At 45.2% G+C, this 25947-nt stretch overlaps 3 pseudogenes; all 3 read right to left on the bottom strand.

Moving 5' to 3' along the window:
- Positions 1-19039: 19039 nt before the first annotated feature.
- LOC124665914 lies at positions 19040-20059 on the bottom strand (annotated as a pseudogene).
- LOC124664607 lies at positions 19963-21073 on the bottom strand (annotated as a pseudogene).
- A 125-nt stretch (positions 21074-21198) lies between these two features.
- Positions 21199-23519, bottom strand: LOC124664606 (annotated as a pseudogene).
- Positions 23520-25947: the final 2428 nt, after the last annotated feature.

The following is a 25947-nucleotide window of genomic DNA, read 5'->3' as shown; positions in this document are numbered from 1 at the left end:
GTCCCCTCAATGCAACCGGAAGCAATTGTGTCATAAGCACGTGGCAGTCATGGGACTTTAGGTTCTAGAATTTTTTCTCCTTCATATTTACTATTCCCTTTATATTCGACGAGAAACCAGACGGAACCTTGATACTGAATAGGGCTTCAAAAAAGATCTCCTTCTCTTGTTTGGTAAGAGCGTAGCTGGCAGGCCCTTCAAACTTCCCTGGATGATTGCCGTTTCGTCCTTTATGTTGTTTCTAGTCCTCCCGTGCTACTGGTATATATTTTGTCTTCCCATACACACCCAGGAAACCTAGAATATTCACACAAAGATTCTTGGTCAGTTGCATCACGTCGATTGCAGAGCGGACTTCCAGGACTTTCCAATATTCTAGCTCCCAAAAATAGATTTCTTCTTCCACATGGGCGCGTGTCCGTCATCGTCTTTCGGAACAGGTCGACTACCTGGACCCTTTCCAAAGATAACATTTAAATCCTTGACCATGTCAAATATATCAGCACCACTACGGGGGACAGGCTTCGGACGATTGTCTGCCTCGCCATCGAAATGCTTGCCTTTTTTCCTTAAGGGATGCTTGCGCGGAAGGAAACGGCGATTGTACGGGTACACAACTTTTTTGCTTTTTCCCAAATATTTACCTTCAGTCTCATCTAAACAGTGTGTGCATGCGTTGTATCCTTTGTTCGTCTGTCCTGAAATGTTACTAAGAGCAGGCCAATCATTGATGGTTACGAATAGCAACGCTCGTAGGTCAAATTCTTGCTCGGTGTGCTCATCCCACACACGTACACCTGGTTTGGCCCACAACTCCAAAAGTTCATCAACTAATGGCCTTAGGTACACATCAATGTCGTTGTCGGGTTGCTTTGGGCCTTGGATAAGCACTCGGCATCATAATGAACTTCCGCTTCATGCACAACCAAGGAGGAAGGTTGTAGATACATAAAGTCACGGGCCAGGTGCTGTGACTGCAGCTCTGCTCCCCAAAAGGATTCATGCCATCTGTACTTAGACCAAAGTATAAGTTCATTGCCTCACCTGCAAGATCCGGGAACTCTCTCCCGATGTTCCTCCACTTCCGACCATCGGCGGGGTGCCTCAACATCGCGTCTTTCTTACGTTCTTCCATGTGCCATCGCAACAACTTGGCATGCTCTTTGTTTCTGAACAAACGTTTCAACCGTGGTATTATTGGAGCATACCACATCACCTTCGCAGGAACCCTCTTCCTGGGTGGCTCGCCCTCAACATCACCAGGGTCATCTTTTCTGATCTTATGCCGCAATGCACCACATATCGGACATTTATTCAAATTCTCGTACTTCTCACCGCGGTAGAGGATACAGTCATTAATGCATGCATGTATCTTCTGGACATCTAATCCTAGAGGGCAAACAAGCTTCTTTGCTTCATATGTACTGACGGGCAATTCATTATTTCTTGGAAACAGCTTCTTTAATATTATCATCAATTTCTGAAATCCCGAGTCAGTCACGCCGACCTCTGCCTTCCATTTCAGCAATTCCAATATGCTACCCAGCTTTCTCTGCCCATCTTCACAACCTGGGTACAACAATTTGTGGTGGTCCTCTAACATCTTGTCGAACTGCAACCTCTCCTTATCAGTGCCACGGTCTCTTCTTGCATCAGAAATGGCCCGACGAAGATCATCATCAACAGGATCATCTGATGCCTGTTCTTCACCTCCTTCTTCTTCATTGTCGTCCATTGCGGTATCATCGCATTCAGAGAACATAGATCAGTACTGGTCATCATTATCTTCTTCTTCATCGCCGTCTTCCATCATAACCCCTTCTTCTCCGTGCTTGGTCCAAACATTATAGCTGGACATGAATCCAAACCGAAGCAGGTGGCTCTTAATGTCTCTTGAGCAAGAGTAATCCTTCTCGTTCTTACATTTTAGACATGGACAACACATAAAACCTTGCTTCGACTTGTTGGCCTCGGCCACAAGCAGGAAAGAATTCACGCCCTCTCCGAAAGCGGGAGCACATCGGTTACCGTACATCCATGGATGACTCATCCGCATCATAAGTACAATTATATATGTATCAGATGCAATCACCTTGCTAAAATTAGTATTGTACGGACTATGCATATATATACGAGAAAATAGTTGCTAACCTTTTAGGATCAAAAAGAGGAGAAATCTTATCAAATAAAATCAAGTGGCATCCCTCTCAAAAGCATTCCATCAAACAACTCTTGTGCACATGTAGAAAAAATGAGCTAGCATACACCTCCACCTTCACCACCAAGGAAAAAATGAGGTGGGGGGATGGCTGGCTGCGTGTCTATATATATAGGCATGGCCCTTTTGTCGCGGGCCGTATTACGACCCGCGACAAAAGGGGTGCCGACCACTTTTGTCGCGGGTCGTAATACGGCCCGCGACAAAAGGCCGCGACAAAAGGCTCTGCCCGCGACAAATGGCTCCCACGAAAGCCCTATTTTCCAATAGTGATAACTGCCCAAATGGCCTCTCCCGTTGTGAGCCCCGAGCTACATCAATGGTTAAGCCGTCAACATACCTTGGAGGAACTGCGCCGATGGCGTCGAGAAACCGACGGTCACCCCGTCGCCGCACCTTGTCGCCTTGGCCAACCTAGGGGAGGCGCTATGCCAATGGCAATGTCGTCGGCGTAGTTGCTGCGCCGTCATCACCACGCTAGCTACGCTGATGGCAATGTCATCGGCACCACGTCCGAGTAGTTGAGCCGACGGCAATGCCGTCGGCGCAGTTGTCCACCTATTTTTTCTCTAGTTTGCCGCCGTGGGTATAGTTTTTAAAATGCCTGTAGGCTAGAAGATACATGTAAATATAAAATTAACATGAATAGCATCGCCAATCACGAATCCATACACATATCAACATGTAATCATGAAATGTCATTAAATCTCCATATATAGCATCGACAAACAAGGTTCAATACAACACATAGTCCAAACTATGATATAACACATAGAACAAGTTCACACGACACAAAACAACATGTTTGATACAAAACGACATGTTCGATACACATAGTACAAATGGGTCGAACACTGGCACAACAAGCACTTCGTCGTCATCACTACAAAATGAAAGACAACACCTGTTTAGCATTGCGAATTGTTCAAGTCAAAGTTCATGCAAAATTTGTCTAAGTGTTGCATTGATACAAGAGTTAGCTAAGTAGCAATGACGAGTGTCGGCGTGACTCACGGCTCTCGCCATGGGGTGAGTGACGGGGCGATGCAGATTCACCAGGGCTAGGACCACCTATGTGAAGTAGAGTGACAGTGGGTGACTCGCGGGGCGAGGCAGAAGCACGTCTAAAAAAAGTTTTGGAATAAGCCGAACTCTATATGTTTGAGCAAAATATGGCAATTGTAAATATCGATGTGCAAGAAAACGGTATCTAGTGGCAAAGTACTACTCCATGAGGTGAGATGTGTGAATAATTCTTGCTTCGATGGCATCCTTGGCATGGGTGGTGTTGTTGGAGGATCGACATACTGGGGCGGCTGAGGGTCCTGAGAGTTAAGAAAAGCCCTACAAGGCAGTTTACATGTTAGTTGTGGCAAATGGAAAAAAATAGAAAATAGCAAAAGTATCTAGAATTGGAAACAATTAACCTTATTAACTTCATTATGGTGTGCGCTGGTGCAGTAACCGCTTCTTCGTATTTGTCAAAAGTATGGGTAGTTCCACCTCGCAGTGGCCGAGGTGGCATAGACAGAGTGTCGCTCGCGCCGGATCCACAGCTTACCCAGGTGACCGTTGCAAAATGGGAGCCCGAGCCAACCCGCGCTCGTGCCCGTGCTATTGCTTCCCCTTTCTTTCCCCGCGCCCCATTGTTCTTCTTCTCCACCAGCGGCAGCCCTTCTTCGGCAGGCGGGTGATGTCTAGTTTCTTTTCGACCTCATGTTCTTCATGGCCGCAGTATGGACCCGTGCCATTGACAAGATGCCCTGACTGCCCACGCCAGGAGCCTCTGAAGCGGTCGATCTGTAAGACGGATGACAATGGCAACCGTGGACGTGAGTTCCTTGCATGCGAGAGCTTGCCATATAGAGAGGGGGATAAGGTTAGATCTCGCTCCAATTGCTCTGTTTTCTCTCAATTTTCTTGTTATTCTCTCGAATTTGGGATTTAGGGTTTACGTTGTTGTTTTCAGATCCTGAAGAAATGCAGGCATTTCGAGTGGATCAATGTGTACGTTCAGAGGCTTCAATTGCAGGAATCAATTGGCGCTATTGGGGTTGGGAGGGGGGACTTGCTGTAGAGAATGCGGCGGAGAGAGGAGCCGTTCCGATTATGCCTAATGCTCCCAATGTAGAACTGGTGGAAGTGAAGCGAGAACTGAAGAATGAACAAGCAGTTAAGGCAGCTGATCGAGTTGAAGAAGCAAGCTAATCTGATGGCTGGTTATTTTTTTGTTGTATAATTGCGATAGGATTCTTATCATTGCTCATCAGGCGCTAGAAGTTGTTACAAGGGATCACTTGTTACAAATCCATTATTCAGTTACATGTACTTGTAGTTGTTTTCAAAGTTAGTGTGTGCATTCAACGAAATTACCAACAAAAATAAAAATGCGTGTTAGGGAATATAGGAATGCTAAAGATAGTTGATAATTGTTAAAGGGGTGACAAATAATGCATTCGCCGAAATCCTACAAATATATGTGTCTCATGTTTATACCAAAATTATACCACTTTTGGGATGTTTCAAATAACCAAAACTATATTCCCTAACAGAAAAGGAATGCTAAAGATAGTTGATAATTGTTAGAAGGGTGACAAATAATGCATTCACCAAAATCCCACAAATATGTATGCCTGGTGTTTATACCAAAAGGGCTCCCATACCAAAATTATACCACTTTTGGGACGTTTGAAATTACCAAAACTATATCCCAAACTATATTCTCTAAAAGAAAAGGAATGCTAAATATAGTTGATAATTGTTAGAGGGGTGATAAATAATCCATTTACCGAAATCCCACAAATATGCCAAATATGTATGCATCATGTTTATACCAAAATTATACCACTTTTGGGCAGTTTCAAATTACCAAAACTATATTCCCTAAAAGAAAAGGAATGCTAAAGATAGTTGATAATTGTTAGAGGGGTGACAAATAATGCATTCTCCGAAATCCCACAAATGTGTATGCCTCATGTTTATACCAAAATTATACCACTTTTGAGACGTTTCAAATAACCAAAACTATATCTCAAACTATATTTCCTAAAAGAAAATAAATGCTAAAGAAAATTGATAATTGTTACAGGGGTGATAAATAATCCATCCACCGAAATCCCACAAATATGTATGCCTCATGTTTATACCAAAATTATACCACTTTTGGGACATTTGAAATTACCAAAACTATATCCCAAACTATATTCCCTAAAAGAAAAGGAATGCTAAAGAAAGTTGATAATTGTTAGAGGGGTGATAAATAATCCATTCACCGAAATCCCACAAATATGTATGCCTCGTGTTTATACCAAAATTATACCACTTTTGGGACGTTTCAAATAACCAAAAATATATCCCAAACTATATCCCCTAAAAGAAAAGCAATGCCTAGAAGAGTTTATAATTTTTAGTGCGTGAAAATAATACAGAAAACCAAACTTGCTGAATCCGGTGGAAATCTGGGTATTTAGCATACATAGAGGGTGGAAGCTAGCCGCCGACAGAGAGAGAGGGTGGTGGCCCAGATTAGAGAGAGAAAGGGGTTATCCTGCCCGTTAGATCATACGATCAACGGTCGGCGAGCACGATCCGCGATCAAATCAGGGCAAAGTTGGGCGTCCCCTGTGAGAATTTGTGAAGGGAGAGGGCAAAACTGAGTAGTATCAAGAAATCAACGGCACGTGAGTAGTAAACAGACTAAGGGATTCAAATATGAGATTTAAAAAATGGAAAACGCGTGTTTTGTACAATGAAACCCATCTTGGCCTGCCTCAAACTATTTGCAATACAAATATACATGAGTGTGAAAATTGTGGCCTCATTCAGACAAAGTATGTTTTGGGGAAAGCTGTTTTGGAAAGGGCTTATTGTGGAAAGTCATGCACCTTCATAGCTACTAGGTGATTTGAGAAGTGGCAATTTATGGTAAAACTTGATTTATCTATGATTGTTATGGTTCCCAACGTGGCAGGTCGCGTAAGAAGACTGCATGAGTAAGTGCCACTATGATTTTATCTTTTTTAGAATTTTTTGCGCATGAAATGACTCAATTAGATAGCTTAATCTCATTTGTTGACTCTCTATTGACCAGTCACTTGAGGGTAAAACTGAGTATATTGCACTAGCCAGTATTAGCACTTAAGGGGAAAACTGAGCACATAAAAAATGCTAGTATAAGACTCAAGGGTATACCTGAGTATATCTAAATTTCGAGGGTTAGACTCGAGGACGCGTGTTGCGGTGCAGAAGTGGAAAACGTGCAATTGTTGATGCGTAGGACGCGGGTCGCAGTGCAGAAGTTGAAGACGTGTAATCGTGGACGCGTGTCGCGGTGCAGAAGTCGAAGACGTGCAAACGTGCAACCGTGCACGCGTAGGACGCGGGTCGCATTTAGGACCCCTCGCCTTTATAGATGTCTCTCACTGTTCGCCTCCTTGCACTATCTCACTGTCACTCACACTCCCTCATGCAACGCCGTCTCTCACGTCCCATCATCTTCTCCAAAGGAAAAAAAAACCCTCTCCCTCTCCTCTGCTGGTGATGGACAAGGAGAATGTGAATCCGTCCTCCGTCCTCGACGCCGTCCCCTCTAAGCATGGCGCCTCCGTCTTCGACGCCGTCCCCTCTATGGCCATCTCCGCCGCCGGTGCATTGGCGGCTCCCACCGTTGCATCGGAGGCTGCCGCCGGTGGCGGTCAGATCCCGCCGGAATGGGACCCCTACGAGGAGGTGCCGTACAACTGTCCGGCGAACCCCTACGACACCTGCATGGAAGACCCCTTGGAACGAGGTAACTACGGTTTGCTCCCTTGTTGTTCCCCTTTCCTTCCTTTTTCAAACCTATTTTTGCTGGTTCCCTAGTAACTATTAGTGCCGATCTGTAGGTAGGATGAGTATTGGGTTAATATTTGCGCCGATTTTATTCCATTTTGATTTGATCCCTTCTTGATTTATGCAAGTAATCATGGGATCTCAATCAGTTAAGATTTTGGGTTAAGATTTGGGGTTCGGCCGTTCGGTTAATGTATGCAAATAATCATGTGATCTCAATCAGTTAAGATTTGGGGTTAAGATTTGGGGTTCGGCCGTTCGGTTAATTTATTCAGATCTGGAATTTGTTTCTTTGCCTATGATGAATCGTTGGGCACAAATTTGTACAGGGCGGGTTCAGCGAACCATTGTTGTGTACAAATCTATTGTGCATGAGCTTTGGTTCGCTAACCCCGTCCCTGTAGATATATAATCGTGTTCAATCTAACTGAGGTTGCCTCTGTTTTTCCTAACTTTGTTATGTTGCAACTCATTCACTCATACTTTCCGTTTGATATGGATAAGGTGTCTCGCAGCAACGTCGGCAACGACGAGGAGGAACAGCACACCAAGGCTCGGCAGGTGCTGTGGAGGCTGCATGTCGGCCAGTTCGCCTCCTACTTCACCAAAGGTGCCTACAAGTGCCCCTTCTGCACTAGGAGACTCGGCGGCACCGACTTCAACTGCCTCCTCACGCATGCTGAGGACATCGGAAGGACCTTCCCCAAGGTCGGTGCGACGATGAACGTCTACTCCTTTCGCGCCAAGTACAAGGAGCTCGGCATTCACCTCCGCAACTTCCAGTGGGTGGAGATCGCCGCCGGGCGCATGCCTCCGATCAAGCCCAAGGTGCCCAAGATCAAGGGTCAGGGGAGCAAGAACTGGAGGAGGAGCCAGATGGAGTAGGTGGAGTCCAGGACGTGTGCTGCTGCTGCAAAGCAGCTTTTTATTTTGTTGTTGTTAATATGTTGGTGTTGTGAAGAACCTAAGAACCTTATTTTGGCTGTTGTATGCAGCTTATTATCTACCTATTATCAATCTCTATTCTACTATACTTGATTGTTTAGATGTTTTTAGAGTGGACTGCATTCAAACTAAAAAGAGTGAACCTACACACTAAAACCTAAACTAGATACAAACTAAAGTAGATGAATTAAAGAAAAAAGCAAAACATCTTATATACATGCACAGAGAGAGTACATATGAACCAAGATTGGTGAGATCATTAATATGGACCAGAGGGAGTACTAGATTTGCTGCCACATTGGGCATAAAACGAGGGCCAAAAGGCACAAATAATTGAAGAAAGATAGAAAAGGAAGCTTTTCTAGATTTGATAATAATTTGGTGAAAAAGACAGAGAGAAAGAGGGGAAAAAGGTGCTCTTAAAAAGGGATGTCAATTTGGGCCGAGAGACAGAACCCAGCTCCTGCTCACGTACAACCAAACCCGGTCTCGTCCTGTCCCAAGCGGTCCCTTTCTACCAGCCCCACGCGACGCGGCCCCACACGTCAGCACGAAACGGTCAACTAAACGGGAATCCTACCATCTGAGCTCCTTCTGCGGGTTTCATACAAGGGCTTGGGGAAAACTGAGGAAAAACTAAGGAGCTGGGAAAAACTGAGTACAACTAAGGAACCGAGAGCACGAAAATAGAAAATCCTCGGATATATTACATATATTCAAATGAAATATGAAACCTAAATGTGAACTCCTGATCTACTCGCACCGGTAGAGATCAAAGGCGTTGTAGTTTAGGGCCAACCATCGAGAGGCGGACTCCCGCGACATTGGCTAGAGGTTGTTCACCGATCTCTGGTGGGTGGCGGTGAGCCCTGCCCACTCGCCGTCCTTGGGAAGGCGCATGGTCGAAGGGAGGGATTGCCTCGCCCTGCAAGACGACACCGAAGGCAGCGGTACCGGCTCCGCCAAGTGCTCCGATTTTGGATCCAACTTGGGTTCCTTCTTCGGCCAGCGAAGATAAGCGGCGCCTTCTCCACCTTGGGCGCCCAAAAGCAATCTCGAGCGCGGGGTGCCACATGTTAGACGACGTTGCGGAAGTCGCGGCGGGGGAGGCGTGGGAAGATTGACCACCGCGAAGAAGATGTGCCACTGGTGGTTGGTGCGGGCGCGGCAGCTCGCGGCCAAGGCAACGAGAGCCCCGCGTGGTAGTACGCCATGACCTCGTCAAAATCACATCCCGTCCACTAGCGGTGGCGACCAGCCTTGTTGTACTCCAAGGGGCGCACCAGCCCGTCGAACGCATCGACGTCTGCTTGCTGCTCGTCGCCAAGCATTAACGACCACTGGGGGATCCGCCCCAATATCGCCGAACAAGTGTCCAGGATGCCCTTACCATACGAACTGTTGGATGCAAAAAAGATCTTTTTCCCACATCATACCACACTAACCATTTTCAACGCGAAGCAGGAGAGGAGAGAATATGTAGGAGAGAACCCTAATTTGGCTACCATGTATGCACGTACACATGCATCACGTGGAAAGTAGAGTTCCCAGCTAGTAAACATAGTGAAAAAGATACACGATTGTAAGGGAAAGGCAACACCATCTTCCCATACTTTGCACTTCTGCCTTTAGTTTCTCATATCTGACATGACATGAATGGCTGTGGGTCTCTCCTCATCTGATGAATCAGTCTTCTCTTATTTTTTTTCATCATTTCTCTGGGGTGGCTGGAGCCTGGAGGACAGGCAGTTCTGCATCAAGTTGGGCATTCTCCAATTTTGTTCCTGGGAGCCAGCTACTGGACAAAAGCCCCAGCAGACACCAACTTTTTTGCACCCCTTGCTCTGCCAGGAATCATGCACCACAATTACCGAGGCCACAACTCACAAAGTATCTTTCTTCCTGAGAAAAGGGATCTACTCCCTCCTGGTCCCTTAATTTACTGAAAAGAAGTTAATAAAGTTAATTAGCATCACAAATGTATATTCAACAAAAAGTTGGCACCCCAACTCATGGTTTTATACCGTTCTAAAGAGATAAACTTTAACTATATACTTTCACTTCTGGTTAGTTTACTCCGTGTTGTTGTTTGAGATAAACTTTAACTATATACTTTCACTTCTACTAATTAATTGGTATAGGACATGTAGTCCTACATAACTAGTTAATTAGGTTAAATTTGAGATATAGTATATTTCTCCATGAAATAAACTCCCTTAATAAAATTATCCATTATATATCTCATTACCTTAATTACTGTCGCCAGTCACATATATGGTTGGTTTTCAACCGGGGAAATTTTCTACTTGCAACATGATTTGACATGTACATCAACCTGTCATCTATATGGATAAATACAAATGACAGATATTTCCAAGACTGATAATTGGCAGTTTGCTTGACCCGTTTTCTTTTCTGGAGAACAATGTTGTACCTGCATGTGTGTACTGGCTGCTGTGCTGACACAGCTAGCTTATACCTGCATCTGCGTGCCATATGGGTGGTAATAATACACCGGCCAGGAAGATCGAGAAAGACTGTCTAGTTCTGTTGGGGCTTATATATGCTCCGGAATCTAGAGGCAGAGATCCTATATATGATCCTAGCAGAAAAAAAATGTTACTATAATGATTCACCTGTAATTGGCAGATGGGAGAGGGAGAGATCACTTTTCTGGGCAAAGGGGTAGGAGAGAGAAAAAGTTACCACCCAAGAGATAAAAAGGGTGAAAACCTTATGACATGGAGAAAGCTCACTCATGGGCACCTCCATTTTCAAACTCAACAGTAGTAGTATTATAGTTTCCCATTCGAGGGTGAGTGTGTGAGTGTGTTCTTGAGAAAGGTCATAGAGCTTGACTGACATTTTCTAAGTTTCTTCCCCTCTTGGAAGTAGCACATCAAGATCTCCTTCCTACTAGCTTTTAGTAGTATAGCACCATGATGGCCTCCTCGTCGTCCTCCACCTCCGACCTAAGCTTAGATCATCACCTCTTGCAAGATGACCTCCCATGGCCTCCTTCTTCTTCTACCCTGCTGCCGCCACTTGCTCCGGCTCTTGTTCATCACGCCCACCAATGGATCCATCCACTAATGTTGTAAGCACCTCCAAACTTTGCTCATTTTTAGCTTCCATTTTCAAGTTATTTCCGTTTATTTGCTGTTTTTGATAAAGAGTTGTTTCCCTCTAGCTTGAGAGAGAAATGATAGATTGTTGCTGATTTTTAGAGAAAATAAGTGAGTGCCAAGTTTGGCAGTGATGGCATTTGAGTTAGCAACTTCGTATCCCTCCCAGCTCTAGCTGCACGTATGATTCCTAGGATTTGGAGTTTTCTTCTGGGTTGCTTGTTTGCTACCACCTGGTTGTCCCGGTTGCATAGGGAATTGTAGCACAGCAAGATGACAAGTCCAGAGAGAGAATAAAAGAAGGAAAGAAGAAACAAATTAATGTGTGTGTGGCAACTAGATCTTATTTTGTTGGTTTCCTACTAGAGGTGGTGTGTGTATTTTTCCTCTTGTCATACCCAATCTCATTGCTAATTAATTATTTTTTGTGTTTGATGAATCATTAGCTAACTAATCAGGATATATATGAATGCAGGGAGCAGTTGAGTTCAGATGAGCTTGAGGCGCTCCTGTCAGCACAAGGACACCTTCATAACCATAGCCAGCACCAGCACCAGCAGCTGCTTGCTGCTCCATTGACAACAATCCCTCATCATCAGCTAAGCTCGCTGCTGATGATGCAAGAGCTAGGGTTCCAATGGAGCAGCAGCTATGGCGGCACTGTCACAGAGCCGGCGACGGCGCCATCGCAAGATTCAGTGGTCAAAGAGGAGGTGTCGAGAATCGCTTACGATGAGACTATGGTCGTTGATGGCGCCGTCGTGCTCCCTAGCGTCAACGTCTCCCAACTGCAGGCAGCGCATGCTTCCGGCTGCAGTGGCGAGGCATTCGAGATGGCTGCTGCTTCGGCGAGGCTGTGCAAGAGCCTGCAGGCAATCCGTAGTAATGGCGGGACGGCGCCATTGGTGGGATATTCAGAGGAGCATGTGGCGTATGACCCTCCTCCTGTTCATCATCGTCTTCAAGGACCGTCCTCCATTCTCCACACCTACAAGGTCAGTACTAGTACCGTAGCGCCATCTTCCTCTCAACCTAGATTGATCTACATAAAGATGCAGAACTAATTCAGAGCTAGGATGTATGTAAAATGTGGAACCTACGAGGTAGAAAACTGTGGGACTGAATGTGAATTTTTGATACAACAGTGGTATAAGTACGTACGCAGAAACTAATAACTAGCTGGGGATCTAAACGAGCTAGCTGAAAAAGTTCTTTTGACCTTTTACTGCAAACTGGTGATCTAGCAGCTACTAGGAAGAAAAAGTCTGTGGCTTAATTTCTCTGGTAGCTAATTAAGCTAGGCCCGGCAGCTGGTTGGTGCAATTGCAAGGGCTAGTACGTATGCATGCAGCCTTTTGGTCTGGGTGATGCAGCAGCTTTAGGATCGAGTGACATGCATCATGGGTCATCTTTTCTCGCCGGCCCAAAAAGTACTATAGCCTATGACCCTCTTGCAGTTACATCCATCCATCTTAGCTTGCTGCCCAGCAGGTGTTTTATTAGTTATAACAGTGATCTGCAACTAACTGTTCAAATTGTGTGCATGTTACTGATTCAATGTTCCAATCAATTTACTGTACTGCAATTGCAATGTAGCCAGTTTGCACCTGCATTCCTAGGTGCTTGAAAATTTATACATTGCCTAGCATGCAAATTCCTAAAAGACTAGATAACTGAGTATTATAATTGAGCAAGTTAAAAATTGCTATTAATTGGAAATTATATGTATGTTGCTGGTTCCATGTAGATGGGTGTGCCTGCTGCTTTCGTGAGCGCAAATGGGAATGTACTGCAAGCTGGGAGATCAGGAGGCCATGGTCACCACGACGAGCAGCAACTGCAAGTGGTCGCAATATCTTCCAAGAAGAAGCCTCGGCTGCTACAGTCGCGCCCCACCAACAACAACAATATCATCCCTTCTTTCAAGGTAATCAAACCTAGCTAGTACATCTCTGGTTAAGTAATTGATCATTTCTACCTGCATTATTGTAAATTTTCTAGCTACTACTCCCAAGAGAATGTCTTGTTTTGTCTTGTCACATCTACTTACCCCTTCTCTGTGCGTTTACTGTAAAAACTTCACAACTCCTCTTGTGTTTATCTCTGCTTGCTGGTTAATTAACAGGTAGCTGAATGCATGTGTGTGCTGTACTTTTTATTAGGTAAGGAAAGAGAAGCTAGGGGATAGAATTGCTGCACTTCAGCAACTCGTCTCACCCTTCGGCAAGGTAGTAACAAGCTAGCTTGCTTAATTACCATCCACCTACAATATCTTTGTTCTGTTTGCTATTACCGAACTGTGTTGCGCTAAAAAATATATAACTAAAAAATAGCCACGGAAATAAGGAAAAGGTTAGCTATGTCAACGATAAATTAGACAGAAGCAAGTTAGACAAACAGAAATATCACGATTCACCAACATTATGTTTGAACCCTCACCAAAAGGCATGCACAAATGTTCAGTAAAACCCAACATGTATGTGTCATATCATGGTTTAGTCTTTTTCATACCTAATTTTTTTTATAATGAAAATGGTATGAATTATGAAACATATCATCGACGGGTATTGCCCCAAGGAATGTTTAATAAATATATGGGTAATATATCCTATATATCTACTCATCCTCTTGTGGTGCACTCATGGCTTTCGGCTGGACAGTTGGGCACCTAATCATCAATTAAATAAAATTCGATAAATATTTATTTACAATTTACACATTAATTAACTGCTCCTGTTCCCTCACATGTGTATCTTCCTAACTGTGTGCAGACTGATACCGCATCAGTACTCATGGAGGCTATCGGTTACATTAAATTTCTTCAAGACCAGGTCGAGGTAATGCTAATTATTCCTAGTCAGTGGAGTAATGGTATTAATGCTGATACATACCTTAGCATATAGTACTCATCCTGACCATCATTTTACTAAATTCATTGAACGCAGACTTTAAGCGGGCCATACATGAGATCATCAAAACATAAGAAAGCCAGGACAACACAACAACGGGTACATACGCATATACTTTAAGCACTTCATTTAATTTTCTCTCTATTTGTACGAAGAGAAATTGAAGTCTGTTATTGCCTCCATTCCAAAATATAAGCCCTTTTTAGAAAGCTAGCTTTCTAAAAAGGGCTTATATTTTGGAATGGAGGTAGTAATAATCATTTAACATAATTTGTTTTATTGGACTGACCTTACATACATATGTGTATTCGTTGGTGTCAACAGTGCCCATCAAACGCCAGAGACCAGAAGGAGGAAGCAAAGGTTGATCTGCGGAGTAGAGGACTGTGCTTGGTGCCTCTCTCATGCACCTCCTACGTCACCAATGAGAATGGAGTCTGGGCCCCACCTAATTTTAGGGAAAACTAGTTAGAGTCGGCTGCAATTAATAGATCAGTCCAGCACACAAGTGTACTACTCAGAAACAAACATTAATTGATTAATTGCAGATTTCCTGAGGAAAAAAAAAGTTCTCTCCCTCACTGGCACTGAAATGGACAGTACATATTTTCTTTGCTTTCGCCATTTCGAGCAAATCTCTATAGCTAATCATGTGAATCCTCTCAAACAAAAAAGAAAAAAAACATATCTAGCAATGTGAAACTATTTCATAGTCAAGTGAATTCATCAAGGACTCAGAAGGGGAGCATGCCTTTGAGTTTAGTTTTGTGGGTCGTAATGCAAACAAGGTAGCTCATGAGTGTGCACGCTATGCTTGTACACAGGTAGAGAGTAGGTCTTGGGATGATCCCCCAGATTTCTTAGAAAACAGTCTTAGGACTGATTGTAATCCAGACCAAAGCAGCAGGTTTTCAGACGCACTCTTTTCCTTTCAATGTACCGAAGGGGGCTGGAAGGTTTTTAATGAGGCGGGCCTGTTAGCTTAATTTTAATATAATGTTTTACGTCAAAAAAAAAGGGAGCTGCCATGATCTGGTTATTCTGAATTTGTTTTTACTTAGGAAAGTGACCGCACATATGGCTTGTTCTGAAGCACTGTTCCCCTATCATGGATTCAAAGACTAAGCAGTAACACAAAAAGGCAGGGGTGAGCAGTTAACTGCCAGCTTTAGGCCTATAGCATACCTACAAAGCGAAAACGCAAAAGCCTTGCGTTTCGATGCATTGATAGAAAAAGAAGAGTTTATGTACAAGTCCGAGGACGGACACACCACGCCGTACAACTCGACCCAAGAAAAAGAAAAACTAATCTAGGGGAGCAACTGGCGCACACCCCGGGCTCCCGCGTCCGCCCATTGCCGCGCCTCGGCCACGATGTCGTTGAACAAGGATGACACCGAAGGCCGCATGTTGTCAAAGACCACCGCGTTCCGGTGTTTCCAAATCCACCATGTCGTAAACATGATCACCGACGAAGTGCCTTTGCGCGGACTGGCGAGGGGTAGTCCGCACCACCGGCGACCACCACTCCGCGAAGTCACCCTCAGCCGTGGGAGGGCCTGAGGTGGATCGGATCCACGACAGAACCTCAAACCAGATCGTCCTGGAGAAGGAGCATCCTGTGAGCAGGTGGCTCATGGTCTCGACAGATTGGTCGCAGAGCGGGCATCTCGGCGCATGCGGAAGGCCGCGCCGTGCCAGTCTCTCCCCCGTCCAGCATCTGTCAAGGCATGCCAACCAGATGAAGAACTTCACCCTCGGCGGCGCCCAGGATTTCCAGTTAAGCTTCCATGAACCTGAGATGATCGCCCCCTGGAAGAGGGTGTCGTAGCAGGAACCGGCCGAATACTGTTCATCCGTCGTCCACCGCCAAACCAGCCTGTCCGGATCCGCTCCAAGCTGGGTGTCCCTGAGCCGGCCCCATAGCTGAACGTATTGCCACAGTGCTAGGGCGCTCGGTGCACCAACTATGTCGGGGATCCAGGTTCGTCCAGCCAACGCCTCCCGGACCGTGCGTGTCTTCCGCCGACGCTTCGGTACTAGAGCGTATACCTCCGGCGCCATCTCTCTGATGGACCTGCCATCCAACCACTTGTCCTCCCAGAAGAGGGCAGATTCACCGTTGCCGACCACCATGGAGGTGGAGGCCGCAAAGACATCCAGCTCCGTGTTCGAGAAATGCATGTCCAACCCGCGCCAAGGTCGCGAGGGATCCGTACGCATCCTCCACAACCATCTCACCCCGAGGCTGATGGCGATACGCGCAAGGTCCGGGATGCCCAAGCCTCCCGGCCGCAGCGGCCTACACACCCGCGCCCGCTTGACGTGGCAGTGTCCCCCATTGGCATCCGCCCTACCGGCCCAAAGGAATCCACGCAAGATCTTATTCACCCGCTTCGATGCTTTTTGTGGAGGCCCGAGCACCATCGGCCGATGCGAGAGGGATCGCCGCGAGGACCGAACGGATCAGCGCCAAACGCCCCGCCCTAGGCATCATCGATGCCCTCCGGTGGGCAGTTTGTCGACCAAACGATCTACCAGGGGCTGGAACGCAGCGGCCGTCAGCCTCTCGATAGAAAGTGGGATGCCAAGATATTTCACCGGGAATGGCGCAAGCCGACACTCCATGAGTTCAGCTGCGCCAACAGCCTCAGCATCCGAACAAGCGATTTGAGATACGGAACACTTAGCGAAGTTGGTACGCAGCCCCGATGCGTGCCCAAAGAGCTCCAGGATACCGCGGACAGCCCGCAGTTCCGTCTCATCCGGGTGGCGAAAATCACCACATCGTCCGCATAAAGTGACACCGACGTCACTAAGTCCCGCCGCGCTAAGCGTCTCGGCACCCCCGCCTCGGCCGCCTTGGCCAACATCCTGTTGAGCGAGTTCATCATCAAAACAAATAGCGCTGGCGACAAGGGGTCACCCTGTCTCAGGCCCCGCCGGTGCCAAATCGGGGGACCTGGCTCGCCGTTGAGCATCACCCGCGTACTCGCAGTGGAAAGGAGGATGGACACCAGTTCGCGGAACCTCGGTCCAAACCCTATCTTGCGGAGGACCTCCATGAGGAAACCCCAAGAGACCGAGTCAAAGGCGCGTGCAATGTCAAGTTTGAGCATCACCCGCGGTTCTTTCTCCCGGTGGAGAAACCTAGCTGTCTGCTGAACCAACATGAAGTTGTCATGGATGCAACGTTTGCGAATGAACGCGCATTGGTTGCGATCCACCAGCGACTCCATCCGAGGGGCTAAGCGAGTGGCTAGCACCTTAGCAACCAGTTTGGCGAAGATGTGGATAAGGCTGATCGGCCGATAGTCACCAAGCGCCGCCGCATCCGGGCGCTTAGGCAGCAGGATCAACAAGGCCTGATTAAGGCCCTGGAACCCACGCCCGCACAGCGTGAACAACTTGTCGAAGGCCGCCATGAAGTCCCCTTTCACCACTCCCCAGCACTTCTGGAGGAACTCAGCCGTGAACCCGTCTGGTCCAGGCGCCTTGCCAGCCGGCAGTCGCCGAATCACCTCCCATATCTCGTCCTCCGTGAACCCCGCCTCCAGCTCCGAGAGGTCCTCAGAGTGGGTGTCCAGGAAGTCCAGGTCCAGGGAGTGCTGCCTCTCCATCGAGGTTCCAAGTAGACCCTCGAAGTGGATGAAAGCAGCCTCAGCCATAGTCGCATGGTCAGAGATGACCGCGCCTCCCACCTGCAGGCTATGGATCACGTTCTTCTGGCGGCGATAAGCTGCGTGTTGGTGGAAGAAAGCCGTGTTGGCGTCCCCCTCCCTAAGCCACGCGATCTTGGCTCGCTGCCTAGCAATGGTGCGCTCTAGAGAAGCCAGCCCCAGGTAAGCGTGTTTGAGGTGAGCCCTGAGTCGCCGCTCGTCCGGCGACAACAGTCTAGATTCCATGGCTACATCCAGCCTCATGACCACCTCCCGCGCTATCATCAGCTGCAGTTTGACACATCCGACCTTCTTATCACTCCAGCTCATCAGACTACGCGCCGTGCGTTTCAGCTTTGCGGTGAGCCGCCGGAAGGGGTCTGGGTCCCCCTCCACAACATCCCAGGCGCTCCGCACAACCTCCTCGAACCCCTCCAACCGCAGCCAGAAGCGTTCAAACTGGAACCGCTTCGGACCCGTGGACTTGGTGGAACAGTCTAAGAGGAGTGGGCAGTGGTCAGCCACCACCGTCGCCAAGCAGCGCAACATGCAGCTGCTATGCAACCCCTCCCAAGCAGCCGTGACGAACACCCGATCCAGCCTCACGAGGGTGGGAGTCTCCCGCTCATTAGCATACCTGAGCATTAGCAGTGTGGAAGTGGACAGCCACCACTCTGGTTCTGAACAAGACATGATGAGCTCCTACAGTATGTGGCCACTCCTTGATTGATCTGTAAATCCAGCAGAAAATATGTGCATGATTAATAACTTTCAACCGATAGATGGATGTTAAAAATAGACAGGGATAAAAGGCATTGCTTCAGTTATTGTTTTTTCGCCAAGTGAAACCTCAATATATTCCTAACTCTGTATCAAGGTCCGAAGAAAACTTTCTAAATATAGTATATATATGTTCATGTATTGGTAACAAGAATAGTAACATAATACTAATTCAGAATAGATGCATGCAAATGACTATCTGAAATTGAAACAACCGAATATTAAGAATGCATCATCAGGTTCTTCATTTTCATAAATGTAGACTGATATCATGTTGCAAGAAAAATAAAAACTTGAGAAGAATATTTAGAGTCAGGAGTTCTCGTTCTTGATGGATCACTCTCCTGAAGAATTATCCAAGAAAACTAGTGCTATGCAACATGTCTTGCTATGTAGCCGTAATGCAACAACCGCCTTCCGCTTATCAAGATAATAGTCATGCAAAACTAGTCCTGCAAACATCATGGGGCTTCATTGAGGCCTTCAGATGCAGTGTATTCCATAGAGGAAAACAGTGAGAGATAAGAAAAGAAAAAAACTTATCTCTCACATTACCAGATACAAGTACAGCAGTGCCTCCAGGAATGTGATGTAATTCTTTCCCAAATGATGTTTTAACTCTTCAATATATATTTATCATGTACAGTCGTTCAGACTACTAGTGAAGCAAGGTCATTTCGGTGACAGTTCACACACATGGTACATATAGTTTCAGTGCTAAATATCTCGAAAGTAAGAGAAGATGGCCTCAATTATTGTTTCAGGACACTGGGGGTGGTGGCTTCTTTTTGACTTCCGGATTCCCAACTAGAGAAGTGGGAATGCTGAGGTAGGCATCTCTGATAGCACGCATCTCCGCAGCAGCATCTCTCATCAGCAGGGCTCTCGTGGATTACGCTCTGAGCAGGATACACCAAGTGCAATCACTGAAACCAAGCATTCCGCTCTTCTGCTTCTCAAAATGTTTACCTCGGCAGCACCCAAGTCCTTTGCTTCTTCATGTAACCAAATTGTTTGATCGGCTATCTCCATGGCTCTGTTGGGAAGAGTAGCTACAGCAAATTTATGCAGGTCCAAGGAATCTTTGAACATGTCATCAGTAGGGCTCCTTCCAGTGAACATCTGAAAGCAGTAGTATACCAACACTGTAAATATCCCCAAGAGTTGAAACGACATAACCCTCGCCATACTCTACAATTATCCATATGTTACATATCGATCAGTATGAAGTATTCATGAAAACATGTGCAAGTAGAAGGTGTGGCAAGCACTAGTATGACAAGAATTTAAGCATCGCAGAGAGTTCTTATTTTTTGAGAAATCATAAAACAGAACCCTTGTCATGTATTCAGTTATTTAAATTTCATGGGTTTTACTTGATTAGTAGAATCCTTTATGTATATTTTTACAAGATATGTAAGATTGGAAAGTCTGGAAGTGAAGACTCACAAAGTGAAAACGATATGAGTAGAATTTCTGTTACCTGGAGCAACATAACCAAAGGAACCTCTTAGTCCAGCAAAGCTAATTGAACTTAACAAGGTTTGGCCTGTATCATCAGGAAGGATTTTTCATATGCCAAAATCCCCAACTCTGGCGCTCATATCTTCTGCAAGAAGGATGTTGCTTGGTTTGAGATCGCAATGAATTATTGGTGGCTGGCAATGATTGTGAACCATGTAATCGATGGCAATATCTAGTCTCCGGGCTAGGCTGAGCGTATTGCTTGGGGTTGGCGACTTAGATTTCGGATGAAGCCAATCTTCCAAACTGCCATTGGGCATGAACTCAAAAACCAGAGCCTTGAAATCTTGACCTTGAGAATTGATACTTGAGCAACAGGTGATGGTTTTAATGAGATGACGTGCCCTTCTCAGTGCTTCGCATTCAGCCACAAAACTTCTAATAGACCCGGACTGCAGTATATTAAACACCTTCACAGCTGTAGTAGTATCCTCATCAGATAAACTGCACTTATAAAAAGCACAATAGCTTCCTTTTCCAAGCAAATTGATTTCTGAAAATCCGCTGGTTCCATTTGACAATTCATGGTAAGAAACCCTTCCATACTGTCACTCGATTGCTCTGGTTAATGTGATCTTATGTCTCTGACTGGCTTCATATGAATCAAATGAATAAGAAGAACTACTAAAAAGAACAACAAGAGGGCACCAGTGGCTGTCAGAGCTATCATAACAGATTTTGGCAACTGCACTTTGCTCCTTCCTGCAGTATGTATGGAGCATGGAGCTAAATTAATCTGAGGTATTCCACCACAAAGCTTACCATTTACCTAGGACATCAGGAATACTACCGAACAGCTTATTCGTGGTCAGATCAGCAAACTGAGACCTTTTATATTCTTCAGAGATTGAGGTATACTTCCCTCAAACAAGTTCTGATCCAGCAATAGTCGTTCCAATACCATGCAGTTTCCAATGCTTTCCGGAATACTACCTGACAATTGGTTTCCTAATAAAATCAGTTGATTGAGGTCTCCCAAGCTACCAACTTCAGTAGGAAGTGGCCCAGAGAATGAATTGTATGATAAGTCCAAGTAAAAGGAAATTGAAGGAAGCTGTAAAACCTCTCTGGGGACTGAACCATTAAGTCAATTCGTTGACAGATCAAGGACAAACAGATTCTTCAATTTCCCCACGTTTGCTGGAATTGGTCCCTCCAAGTTGACATAGCATGCATAAAGCCTACTCAGCTGTGTAAGGTTTCCAAGTGAAGAAGGTATGAAGCCTGATAAACTAGTTCTGTACAGGCCTAACTCAACCAAGTTTTCCAGCTTACCGAATGCTATCTGGAATCACGCCTAATAGGGAAGTATTCGCATCTCAAATATGTTCAGACCAACCAAATTGCCAATGTTGAATGGAATAGCCCCATAAATTATATTGTCTCCAAGATAAAGATTCTGGAGAGAGGTCGACAGGTTTGTGATTGAGTAGGCAGTTGGCCACTGGAGGAGTTGTTGCCAAGAACCATACGCTGTAGCTGGCTGCAGTTTGTCAGTGATGTGATGAACTCCCAACCCTCCATGTAGTCTGCTTCAAGCTGGTTGGCATTCAAGTACAGGTCAGTGAGGCCTTGCAAACTCGCAAAAATGGGAGGAACATATCCACTGAAACGGTTCCCTGCGAGGCCAAGTTTTACAAGAGCAGAGAGATTGGAGAGCAAATATGGGATAGCTCCACTAAATCGGTTGTCTGAAAAGCTCGGAATTTCGATGCTAGGGAACGTGCTGCTAATATCAGCAAGAATAGTTCCAAATAGCATGTTCACCTCTACCTGGAAGTCTTTCAACAAGGAGAGATTGTATATGGAGTGCGGAAGCACACCTGAGAGGTTGTTTTCATAGAGATCAAGGAACTGAAGGCCTTGAAAGTTGCCAAACTTGGATGGGATTGGTCCTGCAAGATGATTTTTAGCTAGATCGAGTTGGTACAGGGAGGAAAGGTTGGACAGTGATACTGGGATGGCCCCAGTCAAGCTGTTGTTCTTAAGTGAGAGCCTCTCGAGGCTTGTGAGCATGTTGCCGAGCTCAACAGGAATTCGCCCATGAAGCTGGTTGTTGCTGAGCCTCAAGGAAATCAAGCTCAAACAAAAGCTTAGATTGACAGGGATCATACAAGAGGAGTTGTAGCTCAGCCGATCAGGTCAAGTTCTCCAGATGCACTAGGCGGCCGATGTTTGAGGGGGCGTCCCCTTGGAACCAACTGGAGGTCAGGTTCAGTGTTTGGAGGAATGCAAGCTTTCCGATGGCTAGAGAGAGGGTACCTGTGAGAGCGTACGAGGGCAGGCTCAGCGCCACCACCGACTGCCCAAGGCTGAATGCCACATCCTCCCAGCTAAGTTGAAAGGCTTTGAGGTTCTGAAGTAACTATTCACTATTTAGCAGATATGGTTCTTGTTTTGCACATAGCTTATCGAGTGATAATCCTCCATGAAGGATGCGATGACCAAACAGAAAAAGAAGTAACGTACATCGCATCCTTGAGAGAACTAAATTACTATTATCTTTCTAGTGCTGACTTAGTGACAGTGACACCTGAGAATTTCTGTACGGCTCTCCTGGTTCAGTTTGGCTGACCACAGTATTCTTCCCCCTTCATAAAAAATTTCTTTTAGTCAGCATGAAGTGTGAACATACAATAGATAAGCTGTCAACATGATGCAGGGGGGTCTAAGCCTTGACTGTTTTCATACCATTTCAAGTTGCTAGGGCCCAAACCATATTAGGAAAGCTCAGTACCTCACCAGTCACTAACAAGCTTACTCCTAAAATGCTCATGGATTACCTTGATTATGCATTCAGTAAACATGATATTTTTCTATATCTAGACAAGATTTTGATTCAGTTATTCACAAAATAACCTATTCCTGGTCAGCAGTTGGAGGTTGACATGGCGATGTTGATCTATAAACTCTGATTATTTGTTCAGTAAGCAAACTTAATTAAATTGCTTCTCTCAGTTGGGATTCAAAATGATGGAACATATACTTTAGCAAATAAAAAGCGCAACATTAAAATCATCTATAGCTTTTGGTTTCTGAACTCAACAATCAGCAAGCATACTATATATTTTCCTGAAAAAAATTTGAAATAATTCAGCTAAGTCAGCCTGTTAAACATGCATCATGATATTAACTTTAATCCCACAAAACTAATTAAAATTATCTATTACAAAACATATGATAGATCTAGTACTTTACAAACTAAGCCACCGGGGAAAAGAATATAGAATAATAAACAGTGATTCCTTCTTCCAAAAACAATCTGGTACGTATAATATGTCCCTTCTTATGGACTCAAAATTTCAAATTTTATGCATGACAAATATTTCCTTTGATAAAATACTTCTATAATATAAGAACCTTATAACATAAAGGAGTACAAGGGGGAAAAAAGCAGGAAGTTGTTCAGTGGCAGCAACAGCAAGTTAGCAACAGGGCAATTGCTTACCTGGTAGCTTCTGCAGATTGACGGTGCAAAAATGGCCAAATGCCAATATGGAACTAGATATGGTTGTCCCTGTGTGGCCATTGAGTGGTGGATCTATATATTCAACAGAAAAAAAAAAGGTGGTACTCCCTCCATCCCAAAAAAGAAGCTGCTCAACTTTTTCTAGATTGAAATGTATCTATAACTAAAATATGTCTATATACATCCGTATGTAGACAAAGTTGAGCAGTTTTTTTAGGGATAGAGGGAGTGCAACTTTAGCACCTGAATGTAAAAAATGGATTAGATTTTAGACTAATATGATTGTAAGATGACTGGATGTTCAACCAAAGTAGCCAGAGAAGCAGAATCAGATTTGAATGGATTGTTGCTGAGGTTGCATCCGGGTAAATGAATTTTGAAGAGCTAAATGCTTCATCTAAAGAAGATATGTAAATGAATAGTTCAACTAATTGCAGGGTTGTAAATGTGCAAAGCCTAAACATGTTTGTAAACTGACTGGATAAGTTCAGCCAAAAAGCAGGAGGCAACTTCTAGCCTTGAACCCTTCAGGCAGCATCAAAGTTTATTACCGGTATGGAATTCAGTATTGTGCGCCCACATGATTACAAGATATACAAACAAATTCCTTCAATGCACTACCAACTGGCTCTGAAATGAAATGTATAACAAATTGGCTGAATTGTCAATTGCATTCAGTGGTAATAATTGCTGAAAGGGATTGTGGATGGCATTGTAATCTGAGAAGCGACAGCTGTCCATAGAGAATGTAATCGGAGAACTGAATCAGGTACAGTTGCAATGGGATCGTTAAACTTAAAAATGTTATTGTTTCCTAGACTTGCCAGAGAGAGCTTTAAGCCTTGGAAATTCAGGATCTGAATCTGAATGGCTCTTGCGTGGGATGTGTCTCAAGTAAATGAAATGTTCAGCTCAAAATAACTTCTAAACATGCTGGACATATACAAGATTTTCAAAAAACGGCAGGAGTTTGGCTGATGTAGGCACTGGCAATTCGTAGCCTTTAGACAGTATCACATATGTAGCGATGCAGTCAATACCCCAAACATTCCAGCGTAGAGTACAACACTGCATTGCCCATAGTATTACAGTAGTTTATACTTAAGCCTGAATTCCTTCTATGCGTAACTTAGGGGAGGCTAGTTTTGGTATCACACATTTCAACTACATCACTGTCTGACTATTCTGCAAAAGGTTTTGTGCTGTACTGGAGAAACAAATGATTGAAGTGGACAAATAAGAAAATTAACTCTCTTTTTTTACGCTTAATAAGAAAATTAACCGAGCCTAGGAGGTTTCGCTTAGGTAGCTGGAACGTAGGGTCCACGTAAGCTTCGGGAGCTAGTTGATACAGCGGTGAGGAGAGGTGTTGATATCCTTTGCGTCCAGGAGACCAAATGGAGGGCACAGAAGGCGAAGGAAGTAGAGGATACCAGCTTCAAGCTGTGGTATACGGGAACGGCTCCAAACAGAAATGGAGTAGGCATCTTGATCAACAAGAGCCTCAAATCTGGAGTGGTAGACGTCAAGAGATGTGGGGACCGGATTATCCTGGTCAAGCTGGTAGTTGGGGACTTAGTTCTCAATGTTATTAGCGCTTATGCCCCGCAAATAGGCCACAATGAGAACACCAAGAGGGAGTTCCAGGAAGGCCTAGAGGACTTGGTTAGGGGTATACCCAGTGGCAAAAAGCTCTTCATAGGAGGAGACCTTAATGGCCACGTGGGTACATCTAACATAGGTTTTGAAGGGGTGCATGGGGGCTTTGGCTATGGCAACAGGAATCAAGAAGGGGAAGATGTCCTAAGGTTTGCTTTAGCGTATGACATGATCATAGATAACACCCTCTTTAAAAACAGAGAATCACATCTAGTGACTTTTAGTAGTGGCCACCACAGTAGCCAGATTGACTTGATCCTCTCAAGGAGAGAAGACAGGAGTGTGTTCCTAGATTGTAAGGTGATACCTGGAGAGAGTGTTGTCCATCAGCATAAGCTTGTGGTGGCTGACTTCCGCTTTCGACTTCGTGTCCAGCGGGATAAGCGTGTGAAAGTCGCTAGAACGAAGTGGTGGAAGCTCAAGGGGGAGGTAGCTCAGACATTCAAGGAGAGGGTCATTAAGGAGGGCCCTTGGGAGGAAGGAGGTGATGCGGACAATATGTGGATGAAGATGGCGACCTGTATTCGTAAGGTGGCCTCAGAGGAGTTTGGAGTGTCCAGGGGAAGTAGAAGCGAAGTTAGGGATACCTGGAGGTGGAACACTGCTGTCCAGAAGGCTATTAAGGAGAAGAAAGATTGTTTCATACGCATGTACCTGGATAGGGGATAGGAGTGCAGACAACATGGAGAAGTACAAGATGGCAAAGAAGGCCGTAAAGCGAGCTGTGAGTGAAGCAAGGGGTCAGGCGTATGAGGACCTCTACCAGCGGTTAGGCACGAAGGAAGGCGAAAAGGACATCTATAGGATGGCCAAGATCCGAGAGAGGAAG

Source organism: Lolium rigidum, chromosome 6, assembly GCF_022539505.1.
Source record: "Lolium rigidum isolate FL_2022 chromosome 6, APGP_CSIRO_Lrig_0.1, whole genome shotgun sequence".
Lineage (NCBI taxonomy): Eukaryota > Viridiplantae > Streptophyta > Magnoliopsida > Poales > Poaceae > Lolium > Lolium rigidum.
The sequence above is the reverse complement of the archived record's forward strand: the minus strand, read 5'-3'. Positions and strand labels throughout refer to the sequence as shown.